The sequence below is a fragment of the Mobula birostris genome, chromosome 15 (genome assembly GCF_030028105.1).
Source record: "Mobula birostris isolate sMobBir1 chromosome 15, sMobBir1.hap1, whole genome shotgun sequence".
Taxonomy (NCBI): Eukaryota; Metazoa; Chordata; class Chondrichthyes; order Myliobatiformes; family Myliobatidae; genus Mobula; species Mobula birostris.
In genome coordinates this window covers 48047003-48062726 of record NC_092384.1, presented here as the reverse complement: position 1 = coordinate 48062726, position 15724 = coordinate 48047003, and the positions used below count along the sequence as shown (strand labels likewise).

General features: G+C 39.2%; 1 protein-coding gene across 1 annotated transcript in view; it reads right to left on the bottom strand.

Annotated features, from left to right (window-relative positions):
• znf469 (zinc finger protein 469) overlaps positions 1 to 15212 on the bottom strand; it is a 434364-nt gene extending 419152 nt beyond the window's left edge. The window contains exon 1 of the mRNA XM_072279066.1: positions 14957 to 15212. The gene's annotated coding sequence lies outside the window, so the exon portion shown is untranslated. The remainder of the gene's footprint in view (positions 1 to 14956) is intronic.
• Positions 15213 to 15724: the final 512 nt, after the last annotated feature.

Sequence of the window (15724 nt, the reverse complement as noted above, 5' to 3'; positions counted from 1 at the left end):
CCGCAATTTTTTTAATCTTAAAAAATTTAAACTTTGTAGTTCAATTTATCAGAATTACTTTTTTAAGCCTTCTTTGAGTGATCCAATTTTTTTTACTTTGGAAAAATAAAGGTATTAATTCTTTTTTGGATTTATTTAAAGAAGATAGATTGATGTCTATTGAACAAATAGTTGATAAATATTCTCTTTCATACTCACAATACCTTCAAGTTGGACATTTCTTACAAAAATATTTAAGTAATTTTCCTTATATATTGGAGGCTGACCTGTTGGATACTATTATGAGTATGAACCCTTCGATGAAGGGTTCTATTGAAAGAATTTATAATTTATTTTTACAATGGGATAAGCGTCCTTTATTTAAGATTAAACAGGATTGGGAAAAGGAACTCAATTTGACTTTTATGATGGAGGATTGGATGCGGATTCTGGTTCACTTCTTCAATCTGTGCTAGTCATTCACTGATTCAATTTAAAATTGTACATCGTTACCATTTGATGAAAGAGCGACTGTCTAAAATATTTCCTAATGTTGATAGTTATTGTGATAGATGTAAAACTGAGACAGCTACACTGACACATGTTTTGGTCTTGTTCTATACTGGAACAGTTCTGGAAGTCAGTTTTTTCGACAATTTCTACAGCACTTAAAATTAATTTACAACCAAACAAATTAACTGTGCTTTTTGGAATAATTCCTCAAAATATCCGTGGTATCTCGGTGCCTGACCAATACGTAATTGCATTTGTTACATTGATAACTAGGAGGGACATCTTATTGAAGTGGAAGGATACATCAGCTCCCAATTTGTCACAATGGTTCTCTCAAGTGATGCTATGTCTTAATTTGGAGAAAATTAGAAGTCAAACCTTTAAACCTTTATTTGATTTTGAGAAAAGATGGGGTTCATTTGCTCATTATTATCATTTGATTTAATTGATAGATTTCCTCCACGATCTAATTGTAAATTTTTGTTTTTTTTTCTTGCTGGCGGTTTGATGTTTATCTTTAGAAGCTTTTTGTATGACGCATGGCTCCAGGTTGTACACCTAATGGGGTTTTTCCCCCACTGTTTCTGCTTAGTAGGGTTTTTTTTTACTATCACCAAAATTTTTCAATCCTTAAAATAATGTTCTTTTTTCCTTGAGACATTGTAAGTGTTGTTTACTTCGATGTACTCGTGTTATTTTTGAGTATAATATAATAATAATAAAAAGATTTGAAAGAATACTCCAAGTGTGGCCTGTCCAGAGTTTTATAGAGCTACAACAACTTCTATATTTCCATTGTGCATTTCCCTGAGTATATCCATTCCTAATTTACGCTCTCAAGTTCCTGCATTATAGTATCATTCACTCTTCCCCAATTAAATACTCAGCCATATCACTGCTCCTATCCCTCCTGATAGCAGTATGGGAATTATGGAACTATTCTGAATTATTCTCATCTATGTTTAAGTTCAGTTAGAGTCAGGGATCTGCAACGGAATTGACACTCAATATTAAATGAGATCCAATTTTCTGAGTGACCATCCTCCTGGCAAATCTATGAAAAAATGTGGCTTCCAACAGATAAATAACACACCAATTTTACATGTCTAATCTGTTCATGTCTTCTGTGCCAAACATGGTCTTATTTTAACTGTTGAATCATTTTGTGTACATCAGGGTGTCACTTTATGTGGAGTGCAAAGATATACAGGTCTATAGCAAACAGAATACTTAACTTAAGGCAAGACTGTCTGGATCTTCTCCTGTGAAGTTAAGATCACAATATTTCTGGAGGCATCAATAATATTGACCTCCCTTGGGATCAACTTAGTAAATGTCTCAGGAGTTGTTTCAAAGGAAGCAGTTCAGAAAGTAAAATTAAATGTGTATTCCAGAATGCCGGGGAAAGATTCCTAATTGAAGGAAATTCAGATCCTAAGATCAAATACAGTACCCATTTGTGTACTAAGCATTGAATCAAGGATGGGATCTTGTAAAGTGAAATCTGCCAGAAGCAAAATAATCCTAGTGGAACCTGCAAAACCGTAAATCTGACGGACAAACAAGAAATCTCAGAAGAGGAATTTACAGGCAGGCCAAAGATGACCACAGTTCAAGTATTAGTAGAAGTGCATGTAAATGCAATGTGGTAAATAGCAAGACAAACAGAACAGATAGTATCAGCAAGTCAAACAACTATGAGACTGTAGGTGGTGTTCAAGATCTCTATAGGCCAGGGGCATGCCACCCCCCCCCCCCCAAGGGGGCAGTTACATGTCCTATGGGGCCATAAGAGGAAACAGAAGTGGTTGGCGGGGGGGGGGGTGTAAGCGGCACCCTAACTTGACCAACCGAGTCAACTCACTGCTGTCATCAACATCCAATATGCATTTGCAGTTTCTGTTAATTTTTTATTTTTAATTTAGCCCCATTAATGATGGATAAATATGTACCACACAATCTCCAAGTCTGAAGGTGGAAAGCCTTGAATTCTAATCTTGCTAAGGAACAGAATCCACAGACAGTGCATCAATAGTGTTAAATACCTGGAGTATGGTTTTATTCCCTTCCTATCAGGTCAGCGATGCCCCATGTGTCTTATTTGTAATACTGTACTGTCTAATGAAGCCTAATGATTGCAGGAAGACTTCCATAAAAGACACCTTGAAAAGGCTACTTATGGTATTACTCAGTTCCAGAAGATGACCAAAGCATTTGAAAAGCATTGCACACTCAAGTCATTTGCCATGAAAGCTAAGAGACACCTTGATGGTGGTCTCATTGCTTCTTATAACATTTACAAAATGATAGCAAAGTGTGGAAAATTTCATACAATTGGTGAAAGATTAACAATGCCTGCTGTATCAGAAGTGCTCACCACTGTTCTCAAAATGGATACCAGTATTTTAAAATCAATTCCTTCGAGTAATAACTCTGTAGCTCGTCATATCGATGAAACGAGTGAAGACATTGAATATCAACTATGCACAGAGCTACAAAAAACAGAATCTGGGATATAATTCTGAGTCAGCTGTGTGAGATAATGAGACATTGTTAATGGCATATGTGCAAATTATCAAAAACGTAAAAGTTTATGAAGAAATTCTCTTTTGTAAAAAGTTAAAAATATCAACAGAGAATCAATCTATGATGAGCTCAAAATGTATAATGAAGATAAAAGTATTTCAATTAAGAACATGATTTCTTGTGCAACAGATGGAGCAACATATATGACAGGTTGCCATGCTGGTTTAGTGGTATTAATGAAAAAACAGATTCTAAATCTGTTTTCAATCCGTTGTCTAATTTATTGTCAACATCTCACAGCCAAACCCCTCGGCTAGCAACATTTTTCAAGCATGACTCTTGTAACATCTATCAACAAAATTAAAGCTCATCTATTAAATTGCAGAATATTTTGCCAGTTATGCCAAGATAATGATGAAGCGTATGAACGCTTGCTTCTTCACACTGAAGTGCTTTGGCTGTCAAAAGACGCCTGCTTAAATTGTTTATTTTTAACTGTGGTTGAATTTTTGATCAAAGTAGACGAAAACTTGGGAAACAAGACTGAACTTCTACGTGGGGATGTGGCATACCTAGCCGATCTGTATGACAAAATGAATATTCTAAATATGAAACTGCAAGGTGAGAATTTTACTTCAACCCAAGTAAAAAGTGCAGTGTCCACTTTTATTGAAAAATTGAGAAGAGAATGTTCTCATGGTTCCCTGCATGGAAAGTAAGGCACTCTCTTTCACAGACAGTGATTTGCAAATTAATAATAATATACAAGAGACAAGTGTAAACAACATCATACAAAACTTTATGCTTGGGAATGAGAAAAGGCCATTCATTACACTGGTAGGCAATTGGTTATCTTGCTCACTCCTCAAAGGTGATTTGATTTCATAGTGCTCAAAAGTTATTTTAACCTATCAGAGCTTTAACTTTGGTACTCACAGTTAAAAGCCTGAAGAAATAGTTAATGATGAATGCAATCAAATAATTTGGCTCAATGCTTTCATTTTAGGGTATTTATAGATTGGTCATTATGGGATTTCTTTGTGACTGGGCTTAATGCTGTTGGAGATGCACAAGTAATTTGGGCGGCACCTGTTGTATATACACAGTAAGTAACATCATTGTCTTCTTCAATAGGCCTGGACCAAAAACTGCAGTTTTAATAGGAAGCCCTGCCTGTTGTCAGGGGTACAATTCAACTCAATTGTACTAACTTAGGGCAAACAATTGAAGACACAAAATGTAGCAAGCAAAACCAGGCAGAGTATAATGACAATACGTAACAACTGTTCACTGATATAGTGGCAGAAAGGCAGTGAAAAACAATCACAGGAAAGGCTCCATAGATGTTTCACATTACAAATACCTTAAAGCAAAATATATGTTACAGGCAATGCAAGAAGGATAGCAATGGTGTTTCCAAGACAAATATAGCAGTGAACTGTCAGGATTTTGAATAAACGCAGCCAGCAGTGAAAATTGCTGCATTATAAGACCATAAGACATAAGAGAGAATTAGGCCATTCAGACCATCGACTCTGCTCCATCATGGCTGATCCCGGATCCCACTCAACCCCATATACCTTCATTCTTGCCATATCGTTTGAAGCACTAACCAATCAGGAAACTATCAACTTCGCTTTAAATATATATGCACCGACGAAGCCCCCACCGCAGTCCGTGGCAGATGCACTACTATCTGGCACAAAAAAAAAATTCTTCCTTGTCTCTGTACTAAAAGGTCACCTCTCAATTTTCAGGTTGTATCCTCTAGTTCTAGATACTCCCACCACAGTAAACATCCTCTCTGCATCCACCCTATCTAGTCCTTTCAACATTCAGCAGTTTTCAATGAGATTCCCCCTGCATTCTTCTAAATTCCAGTGACTACAGGCCCAAAGCTGCCAAATGCTCCTCATATGTCAACCCCTTCATTCCCGTAATCATCCTTGTGAACCTCCCCTGGACTCTCTCCAATGACAACACATCCTTTCTGAAATATGGGGCCCAAAACTGTTGACAATACTCCAAGTATGGCCTGACTAGTGCTTTATAAAGGCTCAGCATTATCTCGTCTTCATATTCTATTCCCCTTGAAATAAATGCCAACATTGTATTTGCTTCTTTACCACAGACTCAACCTGTGAATTAACCTTCTGGGAGTCTTGCATAAGGACTCCTAAGTTCCTCTGTACCTCTAACATTTGAATTTTCTCCCCATTTAGATAATAGTCCACACTATTGTTCCTTTTTCCAAAATGCACTATCATACATTTCCCAGCACTGTATTCCATCCGCACATTTTTGCCCATTCTTCCAATTTGTCTAAGTCTTGCTGCAATCACATTACTTCCTCAGCATTACCTAACCCTCCACCTATCTTCATATCATGCGCAAACTTTGCCACAAGCCATCAATTCCATTATCCAAATCACTGACAAACAATGTGAATAGTAGATGTCCCAATAGTGACCCCTGCGGAACACCACTAGTGACTGGCAGCCAACCTAGCTGTCAGCCATTCCTCTATCCATGCCAATATCTTTCCTGTAATGCCATAGGATTTTATCTTGTTAAGTAGCCTCATGTGTGGCACCTTATCATATGCCTTCTAAAAATCCAAGTAAATGATATCCACTGCCTCTCCTTTGCTTGTTGCTTCCTCGAAGAACTCTAACAGATTTGTCAAGCAAGAATTCCCTTGATAGAAACCCAGAAACCATGCTGACTCCGACTTATTTTATCATTAGTCTCCAAGTACCACAAAAATTCATCCTTAATAACAGACTTCAACACTTTCCCCACCACTGAGGTTCGGCTCACTGGCCTATAATTTCCTTTCTTTTGCCTTCCTCCCTTAAGGAGTGGAATGACATTTGCAATCTTCCAGTCTTCCAGGACCATGCCAGAATCAAGTGATTGTTGAAAGATCATAACCGATGGATCCATTATTTCTTCAGCAACCTCTCTCAGGACTCTGGGATGTAGTCCATCTGGTCCAGGTGACTTGTCCACCATAAGACCTTGCAGTTTTCCTAGTATTTCTTCCTTTATAATAGCAATGGCACTCACACCTGCTTCCTGACACTCACGGACCTCTGGCAGACTGCCAGTGCTTCCACAGCGAAGACTGATGCAAAGTACCCATTAACTTCATCTGCCATTTCTTTGTCCCCCATTTCTGCCTCACCAGCAACACTTTCTATGGTCCAATATCAACTCTCACCTCCCTTTTATTCTTTATATAACTGAAAAAACTTCTAGTACACTGCTTTATATTATTGGCTGGTTTGCCCTCATATTTCATCTATTCCCTTCTTATAGCTTTTTTAGTTGCCTTTTGTTGGATTTCAAAAGCTTCCCAATCATTCAACTTCCCTCTCACTTGTGCTACCTCATACACCCTTTCCTTAACTTTTATGTAGTCCTTTACTTCTCCCGTCAGCCATGGTTACCTACCACTGCAATCTGTCATAAGACATGAGCAATCATAGTTTATGACTATGACTATCCGAAGCAAATTTTTCTACAGAAGTGGTTTGCTATTGCTTTCTTCTGGCAATGTCTTTACAAAACGAGTGACCCCAGCTATTATCAATGCTCTTCAAATAGGTTTACCTGCCATGAGTGATTGCATAACCAGAACTTGTGTTATGCACCAGTTGCTCATACAACCATCCACCATCTGCTCCCATGGCTTGATGTGACCCTGATGGGTGGGGGCAGGTGCTACACCTTGCCCAAGGGTGAACTGCAGGCTAGTGGAGGGAAGGAAAGCCTTACACCTCTTTTGGTAGAGAGGTGCCTCACCCCAACACTGATTCTGTCCACATCTCCTTTATGTTAATCCCAGCATACCAACCGCTGCTGAAAATGGAGAAACCAGTCAAGAGGTCCATCAGTGTATGGCCTAATGAGGCAATCTCTCTGCTTGTTCTGAATGGACTAACTGGCAGATGTTCAAGGAAACTACCAGAAAGGAGAAGACACAGATCTTGAGGAAGATGCTTCATCTGTCACTGGCTACATACCTCTGCAAATGTGTAGACAACATCAGTACCTCAAGAAATGTCAGCTCACAGCTGAACCAGAAACTGTGGCTGAATGCAAGGATGCACTCCAGCTCTCAGATCAGCCAGAAGTCTCATCGTAGGCAGCAAATACGGCCTACGCACAAAAAAATCAGGAACACCTGTCCAATAACAATCTCTGGCATATGTAGCTGCACATCAAGGACATTAGGAAAAACAGTGTTGACTGTACCAGTGATGCCTCCCCGCACTCCATGACAGTCTAAACAACTTTTATGCATGCCTCGAGGCATACATGCCAGCCATGAAAGGTACCCCCTCCCAGGTGAGCAGCCACTGTCTGTAACAGCATGCAGAGTGTCAACCCACAGAAGGCTGCCAAGCCAGACAACATCCCAGGCTGACTACTCGAGGGGTGTGCTCACCAGCTCACTGACATTTTCAGCACTTCAATCATCCAGGCTGCTGTCCCCACATGCCAACAGATGTCAACAGATAAAGGAAATAGTTATTGACTTCAGAAGAACTTGCTGCACTCACCCCCTCTTTCCTGGTGCAGCAGTAGAAACTGCAAGCAGTTTCAAAATCCTGGAAGTTCACATCTTGCACAACATCTCATGGTCCCAGAGCACATCCCACACAATCACGAAAGCTCACCAATGCCTCTACTTTTTGCGGAGGCAGAAGAGAGCTGGACTATGCACATCAATATTCATGGCCTTCTATAGTTGCTCAGTAGAAAGCATCCTAACATGCTGTATCACGGCACAGTACAGAAAGTGCAATGTAGCAGACAAAAAGGCTTTGCAACGGATAGCCAAAACTGCCCAGTGAATCACTAGCACCAGCCTACCTGCAATCAAGGACATATATACAGAAAGGTACTAGAAAAAGAACAGCAACTTCATAAAGGGACCACCTACCCTGCCCATGGACTGTTTGTCCCACTCCCATCAGGGAGGAAACTTCATAGCATCCATGCCAGGATGACCAGACTCAACAACAGTTAGTTCCCCCAAGCAGAAAAGCTAATCAACACCTTCACCCACTGACCCACCCTACCACACCTCCCACCATAACTACTTTATCATTTCCTGTCGTTCACCTTATCTACAGACACTCATGTACATAGCGTCACTTTATGTACAAATAATCAATGTAAGCTCCCTTACACATTTATATTTATTGTGCTTTTTACATGCAGCATCATGCAGAGTAACCATTACTTCGTTCTCTTTTTCACTTCTGTACTGGAAATGACATTAACCGCTGAACACCTATGCTCTGTCCGCCAGAAAAAGCAGGATCTCCCAGCGGCTACACATTTTAATTCCACGTCCCATTCCCATTTTGATATGTCTATACACACCCTCCTCTACTGTAAAGAAGAAGCCACACTCAGGTTGGAGGAACAACACCTTATATTCCGTCTGGATAGCCTCCAACCTGATGGCATGACATTGACTTCTCTGACTTCCGTTAATGCCCCACCTCCCCTTCATACCCCATCCATTATTTATTTATTATTTTTCTCTCTCTCCCTCTCTCTCTCTCTTTTTTCTCCGTCTGTCCCTCTTACTATAACTTGCCCATCTCTGGGCTTCCCTCCCCCACCCCTTTCTCTCTAGGCCTCCCGTCCCATGATCCTCTCCCTTCTCCAGCCTCGTATCCCTTTTGCCAATCAACTTTCCAGCTCTTAGTTCCATCTCTCCCCCTCCTGTCTTCTCCTATCATTTCAGATCTCCCCCTCCCACTTTCAAATCTCTTATTATCTCTTCTTTCAGTTAGTCCTGACGAAACATCGTCTGTACCTCTTCCTATAGATGCTCCCTGCCCTGCTGCGTTCACCAGCATTTTTTGTGTGTTGCTTGAATTTCTAGCATCTGCAGATTTCCTCGTGCTTGCATTACACAATCTTGAATAAGGTTTCTTTTAGGGTTACAAAACCTATTTTTGCAATCGACAGGGTGCAAATCTGATAAGCAGAAGGCCTCAACCTGTTTTCTAGGCCCTCAAGAGGCAGGTGGCAAACCAGCAAAAGAAACCAGGATAACATGAGGTGCGGGTGAAAGTTGAAGAGAGTCCAGTCATTCTGGTGGTCCTCAAGTCGGACAAGAGTTGCAATCTCTGTGGCAACTACAAAAGTGACCTTCAACAAAGAACTAGGTGACAAAAAGTACTTTTCTGCCTACATCCCAAGACTTGCGATTAGGGTTGCCAACTTTCTCACTCCCAAATAAGGGACAAAAATAGCAGTCAAATACAGGACACTTGAGAAAGACTACCATGACCATGAAACCTTGCACAGGCACCTGTGTGCACATGCGTGTACATGCCGATTTTTTTCTACAAATCGGTTTTGGCTTAATCTTTCCGATTCTGATACACTGTACGTACATTATTTCTACTTTATATAGGCTGTGTATTTATCATATCGTTCCTGCTTTTACTATATGTTAGTGTTACTTTAGGTTTTATGTGCTATTTGGTATGAATTGGTAGGTTATTTTTTGGGTCTGGGAATGCTCAAAAATTTTTCCCATATAAATTAATGGTAATTGCTTCTGCGCTTTACGCCATTTCGGCTTACGAACCGTTTATCTTAGCTGGGCAATATGGGACAAAGGCGGTCCCATATGGGACAAACCAATTTAGCCCAATATACGGGATGTCCAGGCTAATACGGGACAGTTGGCAACCCTACTTGCGATGGTGAGTTAGCAAGAGCAAAATCTTCAATGAAGTTGCTGTCACTATCACATGATCAAATCAATTTAGGTAAGGGAGATCAAATGCTGCTACCTCAGTGAAAAATCAAAAAGCTTCCATGTATACCTGAAATGATTAAGTGGGGAGAAACTGTTTCCAATTTTTTTTCTTGCCATAATGAGCAGGATATTCACCAATCTTTGATGAAAATGTCATCAATGAAAGGAAGAAAACAGGAAGGGTTTTAAAAGATTCTATAAACATAAAGGTGATTTTCTCCACAGCAGAACATGGGACAAAAGTTGGATGCTGGTATACCTTGTCTATCAAGCAGTTCCAAATGCCTAAAGGCCAGAAAGCATTATTGATCTGGATTCCTCGGGGATTTTACTACTTGGTTATTTTCATACCTAACAACCACGTTATCACCATTGGCTGTAACAAAATGAAAAACTGTGTTATTGCAGTGAAAAGCCACAAGAGACAAATGACAAGTGCAAAAGCTGTCTCAGTAATAAATCATTCTTGGGTAAACATAACAGCAAAAGTTAAAAATTATGTGTCACATTTCAAGCAAAATCGTGGAGCCATTCAGTGCTCATGGAGGTCACAAGTGACCAATTGCATTCACCACCCATATGCAGATGAAGAGTAAATAAATTACACACAGACAGAAAGAAAAATGCACTGGGCCTTTGGGGTTTGTTTGGTTCTACAATCTTCTATTAACTTCATCTGGCACTACCTTCGTGCCAGACCACACGAAGATTTGCAAGCCATCTTACACAAAAGTCAACCATCCCCAACATTGCAGAAATGAGGAGACAAAAGGGTCATTTTACACTTTGGTATAATTACAGCAGACAATATCAGGCTTTAGAACAAATGTCGCAGTAGATACCATCCCCAAAGTTTCTGTATAAAGGGGTAAAAGTGGAAGGAAGATAATTTTATTTTTACAGTAGTCTCTAATAACTTAGCGCTTAAAGCTCGGGAAATTTCATCTAAGCAAATACAATATTGGTTGTACATATATCCCATGATTGGCAGAAACAAATCACATTTAGGCAAAGTGATATAATTCAACCCTGTCACAGATGTCATTCTATGAACCAGGGATTTGTCACGAGAAATACTGTATAATTTTTATTCCAGGACCATTCCTAGACCAGCTACATTCCCAGTATGCGTATGGGGAATATGAAGGTAACAGCCTGTGCTTTAATATACAGCATGGACTGGACCAAGATATTTAAAAAACAGTCAATGTCTGTCCAATGTCAGAATTCCAGAGGTTCTAAGGCCACTGGACCAGATGTAAAAGTGGCTTGCTGGCCATTTCAAAGACCCACAGTGAGAAAACATGTTCTGGTAGTAATGGAAAATTACTCCTGGTAATTAGAAAGATGCGCTGTATCTTGTACTACCACCAAAAGGTAAATTGTGGTTAACCTTTGCATTAACTTATTAAAGGCACTAGGGCATGATGGCAAGCTGCAATTCATTTGGCCCATTTTGTTAGACAGGATACATCTTGGTGCCACACTACCACAAGGGTAGAAACAGGACGACTTGGCAGGTAAATATGTGGCTGAGAAGCTGGTGCAGGGGGCAGGGTTTCAGTTCTTGGATCACAGGAATCTCTTCTAGGGGAGGTATGACCTGTACAAAAGGGACGGGTTGCACCTGAACCCGAGAGGGAGCAATATTCTTGTGGGCAGGTTTATCAGAGCTGCTGGGGAGGGTTTAAACTAATCAGGCCGGGGGGTGGGAACCGGAGTGAAGGGACTCAGGATAGGACGGATGGTAAAAGAGCAAAGATAGCTTTGCAGTCAGACTGTTAAGAAGGGCAGGCAGATGATAGGACAAAATTGCAGCCAGCATGGTGAGTATCAGTGCATTAGGGATGCAAAAATCAAAAAGGGCAGCATATACAGCACTCAAAGTGTAATACCTCAATGCACGGAGTATAAGAAATAAAGTGGATGATCTTGTTGCGCTATTACAGGTTGTCAGGTATGATGTTGTGGCCATCACTGAATCACGCCTGAAGGATGGTTGTAGTTGGGAGCTGAATGACCAAGGTCACACTTTGTATCAGAGGGATAGAAAGATAGGCAGAGGGGGTGATGTGGCTCTACCGGTAAAGAATGGCATCAAATCAGTAGAAAGATATGACACAGGATCAGAAGATGTTGAATCCTTGTGGGTTAAATTAAGAAACTGCAAGGGTAAAAGGACCTTGATGGCAGTTATATAGAGGTGTCCCAACAGTAGCTGGGATGTGGACCACCAGTTACAACAGTAAATAGGAAAGGCATGTCAAAAGGACAATGTGATGATAGTCATGGGAGATTTTAACATGCATATCAATTAGGAAAATCAGGTTGGTAATGGATCTCAAGAGAGAGTTTGTTGAATGCCTACGAGATGGTCTTTTAGAGCAGTTAGTCATTGAGCCTACTGATGATCAGCTGTACTGGATTGGATGTTATATAATGAACCAGAGGCAATAAGAGAGCTTAATGTAAAAGAGCCCATAGGAACCAGTGAGCCCAATATGATTGAGTTCAACTTGAAATTTGATAGGGAGAAAGTAAAGTCTGACATAGCAGTATTTCAGTGGAGAAAAGGAAATTACAGTGGTATAAGAGAGGAGTTGGCCAAAGTAAATGAAGAAATACTCAAATGATAAAATAGTACAACCGTGGCTGATAAAGGAAGTCAAAGCTAATGTAAAAACAAAAGAGAGGCCATACAACAAACCAAAAATTAGCAGGAAGATAAGAGGACTGGGAAGCTTTTAAAAACCTACAGAAAGCAACTAAAAGAATCATTAGAAGGAGGGAAAAGATGAAATATGAAAGCAAGCTAGCACACAATATCAAAGTGGATAGTAAAAGCATTTTCAAGTCTGAAAAAAAATAAAAGAGAGATGAGAGTGGATATAGGACTGCTAGAAAATGTGGCCAGAGAAATAATAATGGGAGACGAGGAGGTGGCAGATGAAGTTAATGAATATTTCGCATCAGTCTTCACTGTGGAAGACACTAGCAGTGTGCCAGATGATGAAGGGAGTGAGGGAAGAGCAGTGAGTGCAGTTACTATTACGAGGGATAAGGTACTCAAAAAGCTGAAAGGCCCAAGGGTAAATAAGTCACCTGGACCAGATGAAAGGCTAGATTTGGTGAAGGCAAAATATGTGTACAGAGTGGAGAAATGTATCAGATAAAATCTTAGATCAAGTAAAGAAATCAAGATAGGATGCAATGTTCAAATCTTTGGCCTTTCAGAACAGTCCAGGCATCCAGTCATTCAAGCAAGGGGCAGAAGTACTTAAAGAGGTACAGAAGTCAAGAATAACTACATGTGCACAACTCCTATAATGTATAAACTAATGATGAAGGAATATGTGCAGAAGAAAACAACAAGGAGATGAAGGATCTATCAGTGATTCTGTAACTGACAGTCTGATGAGAATGTTCATCCATCATTGAGAGAAGACACAAAAGCCAAAGCAAAACCACTGACAACATCCAAAGAGTCAACAGACTGGTGAAGAAACTGTTCACTTTTTTTTTATATTTCCAACAAAAGGTTTGATGGGTGAAAAAGGGCAAGATACAATCTGTGTAAATATTGTGATGTCAATATTATGTAAACTACACCAACTGGAACCAACAGATGGATGGAAACATTGAATAAGTTACCACATTTTTGTTTATATTCACAAGCTTCTTATCTTTTTCCTACAGCAAATCTTACAATAGTTTCACCAGTAACCAAAATTAACAACCAGCTCTCAATTAAAATCAAAAGTAAATTTACAACATCTTACTTTACCTTCCACTCATTCTATCAGCATGCATCTTTGAATGTGGTTTTGCACCAATTAAGTCTGGCAGTGTCACAATATTATAACTCATCAACCTCCAATATTTTATATGTAGACCCTTTCTAGGACAAGGATCCCAAAATGATTTGTAGACACCTATTATCTCACCATTACCTTGCTCCCCATGCACTAAACTTCTGTCCAAAATAAGGCAGTAACAATACTTATTTAATGCCTTACTTTGCCCAGGTGAGCATTTGTCATCTAAACAAACCAATATGCATTATGAACAATATTCATATGTGTCAATAAAGAAAAAGATCAACATTAAATGTAACAATTGGTGCATTTTTGCTCAAAGACGTTATGAACAGCAATAAAATATTTTAGCACACTAATTGCATTTAAAAGATTGGCATTAACAATTCTGCCATTCTAAATTGTTAACCTTATTAAATTACAGCAGACTTTCATTTCAAGTGAAGAATATTCCCAGTCAGGGCTGAAAAAGTTTAGCACTAATTCAGCTTTCAACTGAGCAAAATGCATCTGAACTCCTCTTTCACTTGATCTCAAATCACCATAAGTATTTATCAAAGATTATCTACTATTCCGGAAGATGGATCATGCCAAAAGTTATTGCAGCATCCCAAAAAAAAACCCCACAATAATCAATAATTGAAGGCAATCTTAGCTCACAGAACTATGGTCATTTATCAAAGTAGAAAATGAGTGGACTGTCAGCAAATGACTGCAAAGCAGGCCTTCTATCATTCAGCTTGTAAACTTAAATATATTCCCAGGTTAGTTTTGCCAAAATATATTTTTTTGCCAAAAGACAGCTTCATTACAGGCCAATAAAAATTTCCAAAAGATATTATTTTTCCACATCTTATATAACAGCCTAAGATTAAAAATACTGTACAATGAATGGTTATGAAAACTTGAAGTACTACAGCAAAGAGCATACTTGCATTAATTTAATTGAAGGAATTTACTGCTTAGTTTTCTACTACCAACATTGTTATAAAATCATGCAGGCGTCCAGTCTAAACTGCTCTGCTGATGGGTTATGAACGGTACCTAGGGCTCCCTCTCCTTCATCTTCCAATGCATTTTCACGTGTGTTTTATTGTACACATATGTTACTATACAATATCCCCCAGTAATGAATTACAGACTTTACTCAATTCATTTAGTTTTAAAATAACCACAATACAATGATGATAGTGAAAATCCGTTTAAAACTTCTGTTAGCTTAGTTAAAAAACCCAATCATACTAAAATGCCCGAGAGCAGACCTGACACATTTCGAACATTCCATTCCACAGCAAATTGACAAGGTATTTCTTAAAGATTCCCTCACCTTGTGTCTTCTATCACTCTAAACATACTGCTGACCTGCCAGCCTCATTTTACTTCTTGCAAATCTTTACACGGTTTCTCAGTCCTGTTAGATTCGTTAGAATCCAGTAATGCGCCAGAGAAAAATAGTGCCGTGGAAAAGCAGTTCAGACATTCCTGTCAGAGATTTGTTTTTCATTAACAAAACTGGAAGGCTAGTCAGTCCTAACAAAGTGTCCCAGTAACTCAAACCTGGGTTTTAGTGAAGACGCATCCGTGAAGACGTTATCGAAGCCGGGTGATATATTATGCGAAAGAAGCATGAGAGCCCTGGGTCTCGTCTGCTGATGACATCACCTCATTACCATCTCACTGACAACACCGAATGCTTTTGACGGTTACAATAGATGGGTTTAGAAACATTGGAAATTAAACAAAGTTAGACAATTACATGTAGTTTAACTTAGTACACAATAAGTAAATGTTTATTAGATGATTTAAAGTTAAATACTAAATTTAAAGAATACTTGAAACCTTTGAGTTTGTGCACAGGGGAAGTTCTTACTGATGAATCATCAACTGTTTAATCCAGCATTGCAATTACTGACTAACTGCTGATGTGGTCCACCAAAAATATGAGATTTATAATTGTTTATGCTTTATAGTTTTGTAAAATGTGTCCCAAAACTTACAAAGTTCCTTTGAAATTCTATATATTCCTTTAGTACACTGTATTCTATTTCAAATGCAGTATTTAACAAAGGAAATCTTTGTTTAGACTTTCACTTTG